An 8,542-nucleotide genomic window follows, 5' to 3' on the forward strand; every position below is an offset into this window, starting at 1 on the left:
AACTTGGCTTGGCTTGACTTGAGGTCACTTGAAACATTGATAGTTCTGCTCCCATGGTGTGCTTTAATGTCACACTAATTTTTCCCCTAAGAAAACTGCTACACAAATGAGGCTATAGCTGAAAGGCACTCACTTTAAAATACATCAGGCAAGGCAAAAAGGAGGCTAGAAATAGTTGACCATGGTCTTCAAAAAAATTGATGGTAAAAAAACTATATTTTCCATTCATCATGACATTTTCTAGAAATCATTAAAAAATGCAAGAAATAAATTGCAGGATACATACAACAGTAAATATTTTTTACAAATATAGGTCTACACACATAAGAATAATCAATTTACATCAACAAGTGTGTAAGGAAAGGAATGGTATATATGCTTTGCATCTATTGCTGTGTACTCTTGTCTTTAAACTGATGTTTACTCTTTCTCTGGGGTTACCCAGGTGTGACTCTTCTCTCTATTTGAAATAATGGATTCTGTGATGGTGTGCAAAAAATTACTCTTGGCTAATTCTGCAGTGGAACACAGAGAAGAAACATAAGCAGTTGTAGATCCATGTAAAAAAAAGGTTTGATAACAAATTCAGATAAATAAATAGCTACATAAATAAATACCCAACAAGTTAGAGACAAGGTATTGCAATCATTTAGCCTGGAATACCTGAAGTCAATCGTGCAAAGACTTATCTAAGTGATTTCTGTAGGAAAGAATTCCACATCTAATAGAACCTACAAAAATAGAAAAATATTTTATTGAAACAAAGATTGACAGAGTAGTTATCAAATGTTCATTGTGCAAATGAAAGGTTTTTTTGCATGGGGTTCTGAAAAAGTCTGATGTGGATGGAAACTAATTCATCTTTTCAAGAATGAGCTGAGTGATGGAATTAAGCATGTTTCTCACATTTGCTAGTGACATCGTCCTGGATGAAACTGCAAGTTCATTCACATGGAATTCAAACAACCTTGAAAATTCATGAGAGAACCAGAAGCATCATAAGGCTGTCTGTGAAACAGGAACCAGAGCAAGATACAGATTACAGGGATGGAGAAATCAGCTACAAAACATAGGAAGGGGATAATGGATTAAGGAGTAGTTCTGCAGTGGTATATCCCTTAGAGAGGTTTACAAACTGAACCTGAATCAAACAAATTTTCCTGATGCAAAAAAAAAAAAAAAAAAAAAAAAAAAAAAAAAAAAAAAAAAGACAAATACCATCCAAGACATACGTGTAGGAACACATTTTCCAAAGTACTTCAATCAAGTACTTGAAGTACTGGAAGACTCAGCTGATGGTGAGTTTTGGGCTCAAGTACAGTAAGAATCAGTTGGACAGAGTTTGGAGAAGAGTAATGAGACAAATCTTAGTCATGCACAAAAGTTCACACAAGTCATGAGGAAAAAAATGGGACTGGCTGGGCAGAGGAAGGGGCAGCTGAGAGGCAGCTCCATAATTACCCAAAATTGCAGAGGGTTGCTGCTGAGAGAAAGGAAACAATCTGTTATTCATGTTATTGATTAAAAAGACAAGCAGTAATCAGGTTAAATTCAAGTAAGGAACATTGAAATTAAACAGCAGAAATTATTTTGATAGAAATGACAGTGAAATGCTGAACTTTTGTAGGTGGGATAACCTGTGTGCCTGTATATGTCTAAGAGCAGGTTAGACAACCATGTGGCAGTGGTACTAGTTTGGGACAGGAAAAAGACCTACATGACCTCTCAAGGCTCTTTAAGCCTTCTGATTCTCTATTTAAGGTTCCAGAAATAAAGTGATGCTGCAATAAAAAGAAAATGGTCAATAGAAATGCTGAGAGAAATCTTGAAAAGGATTATGGGAAATAAGAACAAATAAAAAATCCCAATTGGTTTTTATCCATATAAAGACACAGAAGAAAAGAGAAATAGGGTGCAATATAAGAAAAAGAAAGAGTTTTTTAAAATAATATTGAACTAGGACAGATGTGTCAAATAAATGCTGAAAAAGTAATTGAAAATCCAAGTAAGTACAGGATGGTGAATTTATCTTCTGAGGTGAAAGCAACATAGTTTATTTAGAGTTTTAGGAGGACAGGGAAATTTATACTGCAGAATAAATAAATAAATAAAAATCAGGGCAACATCCATGATAAAGCATAGAATATTTTTGAGAAAATATAAATGCTAAAAATATCTCTTTAAAAATAATGGAAATAAAAAAACATATAGGAAAAAGACATCAATAGCTACAAGACCATTTTTGTCAAACCTGAAAATTATTCAAGAATTGAGAACAAATTTTTGGAATAAAAAACAATATTGAAAACACACAGATAAATCAGAAATGGGATGATCTCCACTATCCAAACAACAGATTGCCAATGGCTTACCTGATTTCTCAGTAAGAGACTATTTTTAGAGGAAAATTCAAATATAACAGGTATTTTCTATCTGATTTTTAAATATGGCACTTTATGGGAAACAGTTGGTAAAGCCTAACTGCGTGGGAATTAGTAAGTGAATTCTGATGGGAAAGGGAAATGACTTATGGAAAATGACACCTGGCCATGCTGGAGGGGAAAATACCAATCTGGATAGAGTTCACCATTCCCTACCATTGATCTTTTGAAATGTTTTTGACAGTCTAAGCACTAAAGGTAGTGGTATGCTGCTAAATAGGGCACAGTCAGCACATAGAGGGACTGGGATAGCACCAGGAAAGAGCAAGACACCCATGGTTTGTGCACAGTAGAAAAAGGATGGAATACAATATACAGAACAATATACTTAGGAATACTGAAGATAAATTTGTGGTGTAAAATAGTAAAGAATGAGACAAAGAGCACCAGACTTGTAGGTGACAAAAACTGGTTTTCCTCACCATCCTCTTCCTCAGGATAACCAGCTACCAGAGCTGGAAGTTAGTGATGGGGAGCTGAGTAAAGCCTCCACAGTCCAGAGGAAATAGTGACATGCTATGCTAATTAGACATCCACAAGTCTATGGGCCCAGATGGGATACACCTGAGAGTAACAAGGGAGCTGATGAAAGAGCCCACCAAGCCATTTTGAATCATTTACGAGCAATCCTGGTTAACCAGAGATGTCCCAGGTCGGTGGAAATTAGCAAACATAACACTGTCTACACGAACAGCCAGAAGAAGGATACAGAGAGCCATAGACCTGCCATGCTGACCTCAGTGCCAGGGAAGGACATGGAGCACATCCTCTTTCACACCAATTCCCACAGCATTCTCCTGGAGAAACTGGCTGATAGTGGCTAGGATGGATGTACTTTTCACTGGGTGGAAAACTGGCCAGATGGCCACGTCCAGATGGTGGTGGGGAATGGAGTTACATCCAGCTGGCAGCCAATCACTAATGGGGTACTGGCTCCTCCTCAATGCAAGAGACCTGACACTGCACAGTATTACACTACAGCGACTTGGCTATAGAGCTCTGCCACACCCTTGCCACCAGCCAGGGTTTCTGACATGTATCTGTTCTGATTACTGCACACATAATTTTGATTAGCCCCAGCCTAAGCAGCCCAGTTTAATCCCTGGTAAAGCTGCTCCTAGTTCCTCTTGGCACTTACTCAGGCATGCTAATTTTATCACTATTAGCACAGCTTTCTTTTGTAGATCAACATAAACATCTGCACCACCTCCCCTCTCCACCTTTAATCTGACCACTTCTGAGGGTACTGAGTTCTGTATAATTAGGGCCATTTCTGAAGTGAAGAAGGTCTGGCCAGTCTACCAGCACTGGGAACACTATGTTTTCCAACTATGAGAGTGGTCCCATGGGACATATATACTGTCTTGGGGAAAAGTAATAAAGCCCCAAAGGCATCAAGTGAAATTCTATATGTATTTTTTGTTGCCCCTATTCAAGAAAGACCAGGCGCAGAGATGGTTATTGAGTTGATTTGTTAGTACAATGCCATTGTGCCGGCACTAGCATTTCGTTCAGGTCAGGAGTGCCCTTCTCTACCTAATCTCATCACCCTCATTTACCATGTTTAGGGCACACAAATAGGAATATTTCCAAACAAAGTGAGCAATACCCAACGAGTGGACAGGACAGGACCAGAGAAGAGGAGCAGGCAGCTGCTCTCCCAGGGATGCTGAGCAGTGGAAATGCCCCACTCTGTTCTTGCTGTTTGGTCTCTAGAGGGTTGTGTGGGGTCTGGCAATGGTGAAAAGCCACCCTGCAACCCAGCACACCCTGCACACGGCAAACCCCTTGGAGTCAGGCCCCTGCCCAAAGGTGTGCAGCCCATGTTGGGACTGCTATGGGACACCTGCCTGGGCTTTGTGGCACAGAGATGGAAAAGGGGGCATCTCCACTGAGAGCAGGGCAGTGTTAGTGTCACAGGTGGGTGACTGGGATGTTGGTTAGGTCAAGTTAAATGAACAGGGCATGAGAAATCGCTGGACGAGACACGAGAAAAATATTTGGTTTAACAAATAACAAGGTGAGAGGCTGACAAAAGTAATAGCATCATGAGGAATAGCCAGGTTTTTAAAAAGGTATGAGGAAGACATATGTGAGAAACAGACAGAATTCTCAGATAACTGGTAACAGAATAAAGGGGACCTTTAGGAAGCCCAGACTTACAAGACCACCAGTGCCTAAGAAAAATAGCAACACTTAGTAATTTTGCCACCTTGTTATCTGAGTAAGTATCAGAAATACTAAATATGGGTCCAGATGCAGAAACAGTGGCAGCAGTGAGGAATAAGTAACTAGGGAAGGTAAAAAAGTTAACAGAAAATAAAAGGAAAATTTAATTTTTCTTCTTCTGACAAAACAGAAGATTCGTTGGCTGCCTTCTATAAGAAGAGGCAAAATTTTGAATTCACAAAATATTGATGTTAACCCTTCCACAAGCTCAGATGAAATCTATCTGTGTAATTCTGTAATTCTGGTGCAATAGCCTGACATAAACATTAGAAAAGGGAAAGGCTGACCCAGTGAGAATGACAGAAGGAACAGTAGAAATGAGACTAAATAAATGAAAATTACTTTCACTTCCCAAAGGATTCCAACAGCCCTGGAGCTATGCAAATCAGTGTCTTCCTAACCTCAAGTAATCTAAAGAAATCCTACACCTGCCCTTACTCAAGTTGTAAAACCAATGCAACCTTGCAGTGAACCACTGAATGCTATAATGAGCAAAATCATTCAACTCCAGCCCTGTAACTAAAGTAATTAAAGACTTAGTTATTCAAAAAAGAGCTCTGTGGCAACTTAATCAAATTCGGAATGAGAGTATGAGCCCTACTTTTATTGACAACTTCTGTCTCAGACTTGGGAACAGCTAAGGCATTTTTGCTGAATTTAACAAGATCTATCACTCTGTAGTAGTTGTTAATCAGAAAGAGAAGAGCTGTAATTGATGCATCTCCTGCATCTCCTTCCAAAGAACCTGTTGAGAACAGAACTCGTATCAGGGCACAATCCTAATCCACATGGATCCATTCTTCAGCAAACAGATTCACTCAAATCTAACAGCACAAATGGACAATAAAGATACTTATTTGCATTCTGATATCAATAACATTGATGGAATCATGTTTTCAGTGTAGGAGGTCTCTAAATTCTCAAATTAATCTGAAATTATATTTAAATTTTAAATGCTTAAATTGCGGCCACTGAACTATTCCCAGTTATTCTGGAGGTATCTGTTCAATCTCTAATCAAGTTTAACAGATTAGCAGAGGAAATTCTTGAGGGGGAAAAAATCAATTCTTTTCTTTCTTATTTCAGCATTCAATCATTTCCAGATTAAGGAATTAATGAATTTTGATGGTGGAGGCAGAGTATAGGAGAAAAGGGCAGAGTAGAATAGAGCAGAGTAGAACAGAAAGAACACATGCCCTTGTCAAAATATTCTGGTTGCACAAATGAAGCCAATTAGGAACTCAACTGAAAAGATCTCTTTTCCCATGGAGGGGAAATCTTTTCTAGACATATAGCTTCATGTTTTCAGCAGCTAAAGAAAACAAATACACATTTCTAAAGAAAATAATAGTAATGATTATAGCTAAGCATGAAAGGTCTCTTGTTTAGTGAATCATCCATATTTTTAAGTGCTCACAATTATAAGTTGAAAAAATCCATTTTCTGGAATTGTGCCCTAATTTGTTTTCAAAAAGAGAAGTTGTTTTAGACCCTTAAGGAAAATTGGTTGAGTTTACCGTAAACATTTAGAATATGTGGGAACAGCTTGCTGATGTAATTTCATAGAATTGTCTCCACAGCAAGAACAAAAACTTAAGCATAAACTTTGAGTCTTGGCTTCTGTAGCTTTTACAGGGATATATGGGGAAAGGACAGCAACAACTTGAAATGCTATGAATTTTTAAACACATGAATGGTGGACTTATTTTGCCCTCGTAAACCTAGGAGAGGATATATACACATTAGGGAGTTGCCATGGCTTGTGAAGACATCAACTTTAGTAGTAACTGCCAGTTACCATATATGAAACACATAGATTTTTGAGCAACATTTATGTATTATTTATTTTAAACCGATTGTGACATTTGAGGCAGCACTGATACAGCAGCAATGTAGAAAAGGAGACACAAGATTCAGTTCTGTTAAAAGATTCAAAAATAATCTAGGAGTAATTTTTTGTGTTTACTGAAATCAATCATAAATCTTGCATTCAATTTAGTGGCACAGACCTTTGCACATATTTTTGCCTGAAGTTCTCTGCAGTTTGCCTCACCTGAAGTCATGCAGGTTTGTAAGAGAATTGTGATTCACTGATATTCTGCGAAAAGGAGAAGTGGCAAACCTGCTGGGGAACATATCTTAGGTGGATTTGCTTCTAAGTAGGTGAATACAAGAGGAAGAAGAATGACAGTAAATCGATTTTCCATTGCTCACCAGAAAGGTGAGAATTCTTGTGAATGTGAGAACCCCCCCAGTTGGATATTGGCAATTGTCATGCAACCAATGTTTTGCAGCAAGCAACCTGAATAATGGCGTTGCAGATACCTTTATATAAAACTCTCCATGCTTAACCATGATGAGAACAAATGCAACCTTTCCTAAAGGCAGCACTCTATTCTTCAGCAGAGAGGGCCTGACAGACCACCCAAACCCCACACAGCCCAGAAATGGGCTCTGCAAGTGCACTGATGCATGTCTACAGCCTGTGCAGCCAGCAAATCTCGTGACAGCTTCTATAAGTAGATCTTTTTTCTTGCATAGTAGGCCCCCTATTCAACATAATCTTCAGATGAATATTGCCATTGACAATACAAGAGCCCCTGAATGTTCTAAAGGGTGCACAATAGAGCAACAAACTCAGGTAGATAAGCCATCTTAAAGTAACAAGACAATAAAATTAAAGAACAAGAAGCTCTCTCTCGTACCTTAGGCATGCCATAGAGGACAGGTCTTGTTCAATGATTGGGATTGGCCAGAAAAGATAGCTAATTATAGTAAAAAGGGAAAGACAGGGGAGAAAGAGAACTAGGAAGTAAGCCTGCCTCAAAAATCATAATTTTTAGTAGCTGCTGGACACTTTCACTTCTTTGTATTTAGTAGGAGTTTCAGATGGGTGGCTTTACTGATAGCTAGGTCAGAGCTTTGAGTAATTTGCACCAGATTCCTGAATTAAGTATGAGATCCCTGTTAATGACTATAAGGCAGACAATGCAGTCTTTCTAGTACAGCATGAGAGTGGCAAGAAGTGACTTAATTATGCTTGGGTTGGAAAGGAGAGCCTCGATGAGATGAGATCTGTGGTGGATGAGCAGAGGGGCTATCAGGAAACAGCACTCATGGATAATGCCATGGCATTCCTAACAGGACAGCCACAAACTCAGACAGGAAATAGGTTGAAACATATAGCTGACAACACAGGAATGAAATTTCCAGCAGTCCTATCCCAACAAAGGGATAGGTGTGGCTCAGATAAGGACACCAGGGTGCAGCTGCTTTCCCAGTGACTGCTAATGCCGCTCAGAGACTCCACACTAATACAGCAGCCTCCAGCCACTCATCTGTCACCAAAGTTGTTCCATGAGTCTAAATGCCAGAACAATCAGCCAGATCTCACGCCCAACACAGGGCGTATCGTTTGCCAGACAAAACAGATCACCATTTGTGAGTTCCATGCAGGAAACTGAGGGTCTCTAGTCAGTGCAGCCTAAAGGATATAAGTAACAAGTTTCTGGTTGCTGTACATTAAGAACTCAGCTTTTGTGCCTCAGTATAGATCCAAATTAACAATCTAAGTGGACAAATTACAAGCTCTTTTAAACATAAGTCCCTCTTTTTTTACCACTGGAATTAATTTTCCTTATAGGTAGATCAGTGGATTTCAGCTCTGTTTTTGTTTAACCACAGGTCTTCAGTAAGTAGAAAAAAGATAAAATCTCACTGCAGTGCTTCTTTCCCCTGCAGAATTACAGAATCAAAGATTTATTCCTGACAGAGAAAAAACAGTCTGCAATGAACATAGATTCACGAATTTGAAGGTAAAAGGTTATTATGAACATTAATTCCTTCCTGCATAGCTCAGGTTACAGAATTTC

The 8,542-nt window shown here is 38.9% G+C and overlaps 1 long non-coding RNA gene across 1 annotated transcript; it reads right to left on the bottom strand.

Moving 5' to 3' along the window:
• Nucleotides 1-444: 444 nt before the first annotated feature.
• On the bottom strand, nt 445-2,929 carry LOC136290115 (uncharacterized). The gene is made up of 3 exons (XR_010720972.1): nt 2,864-2,929; nt 664-731; nt 445-515 (listed from the first exon to the last, which is right to left on the bottom strand). It is a non-coding gene; the product is annotated as an uncharacterized lncRNA (long non-coding RNA).
• Nucleotides 2,930-8,542: the final 5,613 nt, after the last annotated feature.

This window comes from Chamaea fasciata, unplaced genomic scaffold (genome assembly GCF_029207755.1).
Source record: "Chamaea fasciata isolate MVZ Bird 193981 ecotype frontalis unplaced genomic scaffold, bChaFas1.0.hap1 SCAF_5, whole genome shotgun sequence".
Classification (NCBI taxonomy): domain Eukaryota; kingdom Metazoa; phylum Chordata; class Aves; order Passeriformes; family Sylviidae; genus Chamaea; species Chamaea fasciata.